The sequence below is a fragment of the Falco punctatus genome (genome assembly GCF_963210335.1).
Source record: "Falco punctatus genome assembly, chromosome: 8".
NCBI lineage: Eukaryota > Metazoa > Chordata > Aves > Falconiformes > Falconidae > Falco > Falco punctatus.
The window spans coordinates 30,963,632-30,970,853 of NC_137588.1; the positions used below are offsets into that span (position 1 = coordinate 30,963,632).

At 40.8% G+C, this 7,222-nt stretch overlaps 1 protein-coding gene across 7 annotated transcripts in view; it reads right to left on the bottom strand.

Annotated features, from left to right (window-relative positions):
- The window catches only part of SEMA5B (semaphorin 5B), a 295,424-nt gene that overhangs the window by 195,667 nt on the left and 92,535 nt on the right, over positions 1-7,222 (bottom strand). The window lies entirely within an intron of this gene.

Genomic DNA, 7,222 nt, shown 5'->3' on the forward strand with positions numbered 1-7,222 from the left:
TCTGAGGCAATTCTAATCAGGGTTTTGGTTCTGTCTCATCTGTAATTAAAATGAAGTACAAATCTGCCTGAGACAGTCAACAATCTCAGCTGTTTCCGAGATCTGGCTTTCATTAATTTCATTAACATCTTAAATGCATTCTTATTGCTTGTTCTTATGCTGAAGAGCAAGCGAAATAACAACACACCATGAACCAGTTTATCTTTGTCTTCGCAGAGGAGCAGATGTGGTATCAGTCTCAGGGGCACACAGGCCCTTTGCATGGAAAATGGCAGTGAACAGAGTTGTGCAAGTGTGGAAATCTTTGGCCTGAAAAATCAAGAAATTGAAACTAGCACTTTCATCAGTGTCTCATGCACTTTGGGGAGCTGCACCAGAATTATTAGTATTAATCAGTGTGCCAATCTCAAGCTATAATTTGCCACTCCTTTTCCAGAGAAACAGTCAAAAAATCAGAACTCATATGGAGCCCTCCCAAGTACCTGCACTCTGGGAGGCTGAATCTGGGGATCCTGCAGGAGGCTCACAGCCCTTTCTGATGCTCATAGGGGCAGAAATACCAGAGAGCAAGTTCCACTTTCAACCTACATAGTATATCAGGGCACAGAAACTCTGGACAAACTTTCAATCAACTTTTGCTTATCTAAATTCTTCTACCAGACTTCATCTCTCCTCTAGGGTGAGGCAAGTTACCAACAGAGCGACTAGAGGGTGCTACAACACACATGGGCCTCAGACTGACCGCCCCACATTCAGAAATTCCTGGCATAAATTAACTGTTCAGCTCTGTGATGATGCTGATTTGCTCCGCTTGGCATAAGCAGATGTTCTGATACAAGAGAGATGATACTTTCTGAGATCTGACATCCTTGAGTTTTCAAATCCACCGGCATGTTTAATAGCAAAAAACGATGAAAGACAAAAATAGACTTGTACAGATAAAGACCTTTGTGACAAATGAAAATTCAGTTTAATTAAGCCAACTCACATAATTATATTCCGCCCATAAAACTTAATATCACCTAAAAATTCCCATCAAATGCAAATTTTCCTCAGTGATTTATTTGTGCAATTGTGAGATGGCGAGAAAGCACACAAAGCAGTGGGAGCTGCAGGCTGCAGTAAACAGTGTTGTCAGAATATGCAAAACAAGGGGAGAACACAAAAAAGAGAGAGAGAAGGAAGGGACAAACATTCTCTGGCTGGAAAGTTATTGAGTGCTTAGAGCCAAAGAGGAGTGGAAAGCTTGGAGAGGAATTACTACATGTAACGTACAGACTTTACACTGTTTCCACTCCCAGCATCTCTCCCATTTAGCTAACAGATGAAAAACCTTTTTGGGGGTAGATGTCGGGTTAGGTCTGTGGTTTTAAAGATCATTGCCTAAAATCAGCACCGCAATGAGCAGAAAGGAGCTTTGCAGTTGGTCGGCTGCAGCATATCCCACACTTTGAGGAGCGCTGGCAGTGAGGTAATCCCCTAGGAATGTGTGTGCGGTTGGATGGCTGTGAAAAGAGAGCGGTCAGCTACCAAAGCTCTGTGCTGAATATTCACGTCACACACACACAATCATTTTTCTTGTTAAGTATTGAGAAGAATGGGAACATTATAAATGCAGTATCTTTTTTGGCTACAAGTTTAGCTGCTTTAAAAAGATCTGCTCCCTCCCTGCTCCTCCACTCTACCAGCTGTGCTCTACCTCCATCCCCGAAACAAATCTGCACACACTGAGCTTTGTAAGACATAAAAAACCAGGGGGGAAACTAAATACAAGTGAACCAAAGCTAAAGAGTAAAAACTTTAAAAGATGAAGATTCAGAAAATTGGTGTAAGCATTTTAAGGTCACTTGTCTATCTAAAAACGGCACCTTATTGAACACATAACCCCATGCCAAGTGTTTGGGTTATATTCACACCCATATCCATGTCATATTACTCAAAGCAACTCGTTTTCCCTCTATATGCTGAAAAGCCTTTACAGCCACAGCAAATTAAGTTTGCTTTGCCAGTGCCAGGTAGTATTGGTAGTGCTGGCTGCTAAAAATACCTTTATTTGCCTGAAACACTTAGTAATTTGTTGCAGTGAGACAGAGAAAGAGTAAGCGAGAATGAGATGTCCCAGCCCAAAGCTCAAGCACAGAGTGGAAAGTTCCCCACCCATTTTGGTGAGTTTTGGATCAATCCCTAAGCAAGAAAAAAAAAGCAATATAATACTTCCAGTCACTCTTCCAATTATTTGCCAATAAGACTAGACAGATATTTTTTTCTTCCTGTTTCAAATGCCCCTGCATTGGCATTTATCTGTCCATTTCCATATATATGTACTTGCTCAACCTGTGCTTAGCTCAGTGGGCTCACGCTCATACAGCTTGCCAGCACAGAAGCAAGACAATGGCACCGCATGGAAGTAATTTTCAAATTAACGATACCTACAAAATAGAGAGAATTAGACCAATCGCATCCCTCATTTGAAAATAATATTTTTTTCTGTTTTCTCAATAAATTGCACATACTTGTGTTCACAAGACTACATTAAGTTTCTAGGTCACTAGACTCCTGATTATGAGATGATTAGCTTGAATGGCACATTTAAATGTCAATCTCTGTTCTCTTGCAGGAAACAACCAGTTCAAACATGCAAGTCTTGACACACTCTAGTACTTTTAAACTTACTGTTTAACAAAAAGAAAAAAAGAAGGGTGGAGTGGCAAAAAGCTGCCAATCCACTTCAAAACTTCTGCTATAATTGTGGGTAACCAAAGCCCAAAAAGCATTATTGCATGTGCTCAGAGAGGTGAAAAGTCATTGGGAACAACCTTTCAAGAACTAAGCAGCAAAAGACTCAAACAGGTGCTCTGCACCAGGGGACAGAATGCAAAATTACTGCAAATGTATTACAAATTTTAGCCTTCAACTTCTAAACATGCATAAAGTAATGTCCTTACAGCTGTAACTAACTTCAGCACAGAGATCTTCAAGAAGGTATCGCATTGAGAAAGGTCCTGGACAGTGCCTGGTACTGTTTACTTCCAGCTGAGGATTGCCCCACAGTGTACCACCTCTCCCTCAGAAGATACTAAATCTCCACAGATACTAACTGACCAAGCCTGAAAATCCTACTGCGCTCCATTAACTCAAAGCCCTCCACTTTACCAGTGGGAAAAGTGAGATACAATGTCACCAAGGAACTTCTCGTGATCATTCCACAAATTTGTATTTGCGACTACAAGGTACAATTCCCTTGTCCGTTAGGAAATTTAACTCCTGCACGAGACCATATCTGAACACTGCCTCCGAGTACTTCACAACAGGATGTTAACTGCCACTTCATACAAGGAGGACCACTTTTTCACACCACTTTAATGAAGGTCATTAACTCACATAATCGAAAGGTGCTTTCTGGGTTTCTATCATTAACTGCCATGACTACAGCAAAGTCTGCTCATACTCCAACTTCCAGAATGGCTGCCCCCACTAGAATTTCTGCAGATGGTCCATCTCCCATGCAAGGCATCCAGGAAGCTGATTGAAAAAACGTCCATATGAAATGATGTTCATAATTTCAAAACTGCCCCAATTACACATGTTTGGAAGGAGACAATCGGGGTCTATGGTTAAAAAAAATTACACTACTAAAAAGTTATTTTCCTTTCAACTATCTTATCAAGTTCGTTAACACCTTCTGCTGTTGGTGAAATGATCCCCCATTAACATTTCAATTTATTATTGCTGTTCCATTAATGAGACCACAAAAAATGGAAATGAGGCCTATAAATATGCTAAGAGTTAAAGTCAGGAATCGTAACAGTGTGTGCACTTTATGAGTAATGTTTCGGTACCGCTAGCATTTAAAACAGCGTGGAAGGATGCCTCTGCAGAATAAGCATCTGGCTTAAACAAAACCCTCAAAAGCCTAAACAAGAAACCACCACAATTTCTGAAACTAAAGGTTAAAATATCAGCAGAGTCAACTCAGTCTTAACCCCTTCTGCAGCAGACAGGTGAACTCCATGCAGTTCACTGTTAAAATGTCTTTAGAGAAGTGCTTTCGCAGTGAAGGTCACTGGGACTGTTAAACTTCACAAAGCAAATTCTGCAAGAGGAAGGATTTGTCTCCATGTCTTTTGTGAAATACTTTCTCTCCATGCTAATGAGTACTTACTGCCACCACACCCAGTGCCAGGGGCGGGAGGGATGGGGACAGGGACAGGAATTGATTGTCTTGATAGTATCTCAGGTCCTCCAGGAAAAAGGGCAGGCTATAAATAGAGAACTCCAGTCTTGGGAACCACATTAAGATTCATTTGAAAAACATGTTTATTGCCAGGTAGCCTTTTAGATCCATCAGGCTCCCACAGTTCCTCTGCTGATCTTTTCTCCAACAAACAATGAATACCCTCCATGGGTCAAGAAACATCCTTATGCAAATGGCATTACTGCAACTTGCATTTTCAATTATTAATATTCCACTTCTCATCTTACAAACTTTTTCAGAAAAGGAGGAAAGCAGCAGCTTGTTCCCCTGGGAACAAAACCACAAAATGCAGTACCTCGCTGAGCTATAAAAGGAACGGTCCCTTCAGCACAGGGATGTCATATCATGCTAGCAACATTTTTGTTTCTGCATTTTATTTCTCTCTCGTGATTAAAAATGATCGATCTTTCACTGTTTTCTGTGCATAGTTGATGGCACTAGGTTTATGCTAAATGCAATGTGTAGCCACACTTCCACTAGCACTATCATCCTGCAAGGAACAAACTTACAATTACTACATTGATTTTATAATTTATTTTCCAGGAAGCTCCGATTTCATGACAGCGGCTGGCTTTGCACTGAGGTCCCACTACATCAGTGAGAAGAGAACACTGCAGTCCATGCTTCCTTTAAGCATTAACAGAAGAAATTATCTAAATTAGCCAGTTTGCCATGGCAGTAAGAGTAGCTTTGAAAAAAAAATAGACACTTTCAGTAAGATGAAACAAAACAAAAACATAAAAAGCAAACTATTTCATGAGAGCACAGGCTACTTCAATAAATCTAGTTATCTGATATCCAGACTGCCATTGTCAGCCTTTCATCATTTGTGAAAACGCATGATGGATCTTCTCTGTTTGCTTACAATTTCAAACCTTTCCCTTCCAATCAACATTAGCATTTTGCTCCAGCGCCTCAAAGGACATGGATTGCTAGCAACCAGCCCAGATTCCACCTTTCAGGAAGAGTCTAAGCACTGACAACCCAGGCATGGCTCAGTGGCCCATATATATGGCACACAGACTGGGTGGTTCAAGGCTGTTAAATGTTCTTCCTCTTCTGAGTTTGCCTGAAGGGAAGGAAAATGGCCCCTGCTGAGAGTACATACATAAAGCTGTAACAAACATTTAATTTTAGCTGCTCTGAAAGAGAATTAGTCTGTGCATTCTGCACTGCCAGTTCCTACTGCAGCTGCTCAAAAGAGGTGGCTTTGGAGGGTTATTAATTCTCACATTAACGGTCAGCCTCCGCCTTGTTACTGAAATATAGGCTCCCGAGTGTGTTTCTGTCTTACTCTCCCACATCTCTTTCAATTCTTCCATTATAAGCAGATAAAGTCTGGTGTTTGGCTGAAAAGGACCTCAGTCCAACACAAGCTCACAATACTTTATGTAGCTTTATGATTCAACTACACACTTTTCCTTCTATGTAAACAAAAAAAAAAAAAAACTTGTTCAAAAAAAGAGAAAGAAAGAGAAGCATTAAAAATGTACAGATATACAGCAAATTCCAGGGAAACCACTGAAATGGCTACTGCCTGTGTGCATTGTTTGTGCTAAACCAGTTAGCAGCCACAGGAGGGAAAGACTCAGATATGATTTTTAAAATAGGCTAGTGAAAAACATTTCATTCTTCATCAGAGATGATTTGAAAGGATTATTTTTCTGCTACACTTTGAGAGGGCAATGCTGCCAGATGTCATGAATCTAAAAGCACTTTATGTAAAACATAAGGCATCATATGAAGTCATGTGTACCTTACATACCGTGCAGTCTCCTGTCCCTTTGCTGAGTTTTAGGTACTAAGCTTAGAGGCACTACTGGAACAGCCCCCAAAAACTCCCCGGACAGTTGGCTCTGCTCAAACTGGAGCAAAGTAGAAGTTACTCCACCAAAATTAGCTCTTCAACACTGAAGTTCAGCTTATTTATGCTGGCTAAGGATCTAACTCTACTATCTACAGACTGAAAGATGCTAAAAAAGGGCTATTTTTATATGCTTTACCAAATATAAAACATGTGATCAAAACACAGGCAGAGATTCATCTCACCCTACTTTATTCACCTGAAAACTGGGCTAGGCTAGGCAGTGAGGCACTTGGCATGTCAGTGGGAAGAGATCAGCATTCCCAAAGGTCAGCTTCTGTAGCCTGTGGGAGCACCCTTCTGGTGAGTCACCCTCTGAAGATGTTCATCTCCGTCCTCCACTATGCAACAAAACTGGATTAGGATAGATCGTTCCAATCAGTGGTAACAAAATGATCTCATAGTTATGCAAAATCCCGATCCTCTTCCTTTTCTCCCCCGCTGCTTTTGTGCCAGCATGAACCCAATGACTTTTGTGATATTATTCAAACCTAAAGCCATCTAGTCATAATACCTGCTCCAAAGTCATATTCACCTGGCCTGAAAGCTGCTGAGGGCACTGAATTCAATTGTCCTAACTTCTTCAGAACAGGTGCCCAAAAAGCAAGAGACTCATAGATCGGCCTTTACATAAGGCCTTTCATTTTCTTTTATCCAGCTTTTGCCTCAAGAATGAGCTCTCACAAGAAGTTTGGTCTGACACAAGACAACTTTACCACAAAACAACCAAGAAATATAAATTGCTGTAACAGCCCCTCACCACAGCATGAATTGCCCAGGATGTGGAGCAAAAGTAGATATTGTTCGCACTTCACTGCATCACTTCCAGTGAATTTTGCTGAAGTTTTTGAGACTTAATAAGCTGCCTGCCTCTCTTTCAGTCTTCAACAGCATCAAGGCTGTATACAGAGAGATGTATAGAAACAGTATCTGATCTAAAGCTAGAAACAAAAGAGCTTATTTCCCCTTATCTGGTAAAGAATCCAGTAAGCCTCTTGGGCACATAGTTGAAACCACAGTAAGGACAGTAAAATCCTTCCTGGAATTGAAGGATCAGGAATAAAGCACGAAACGAGGAAAATGAGTTGTTAAATAGAGTATAC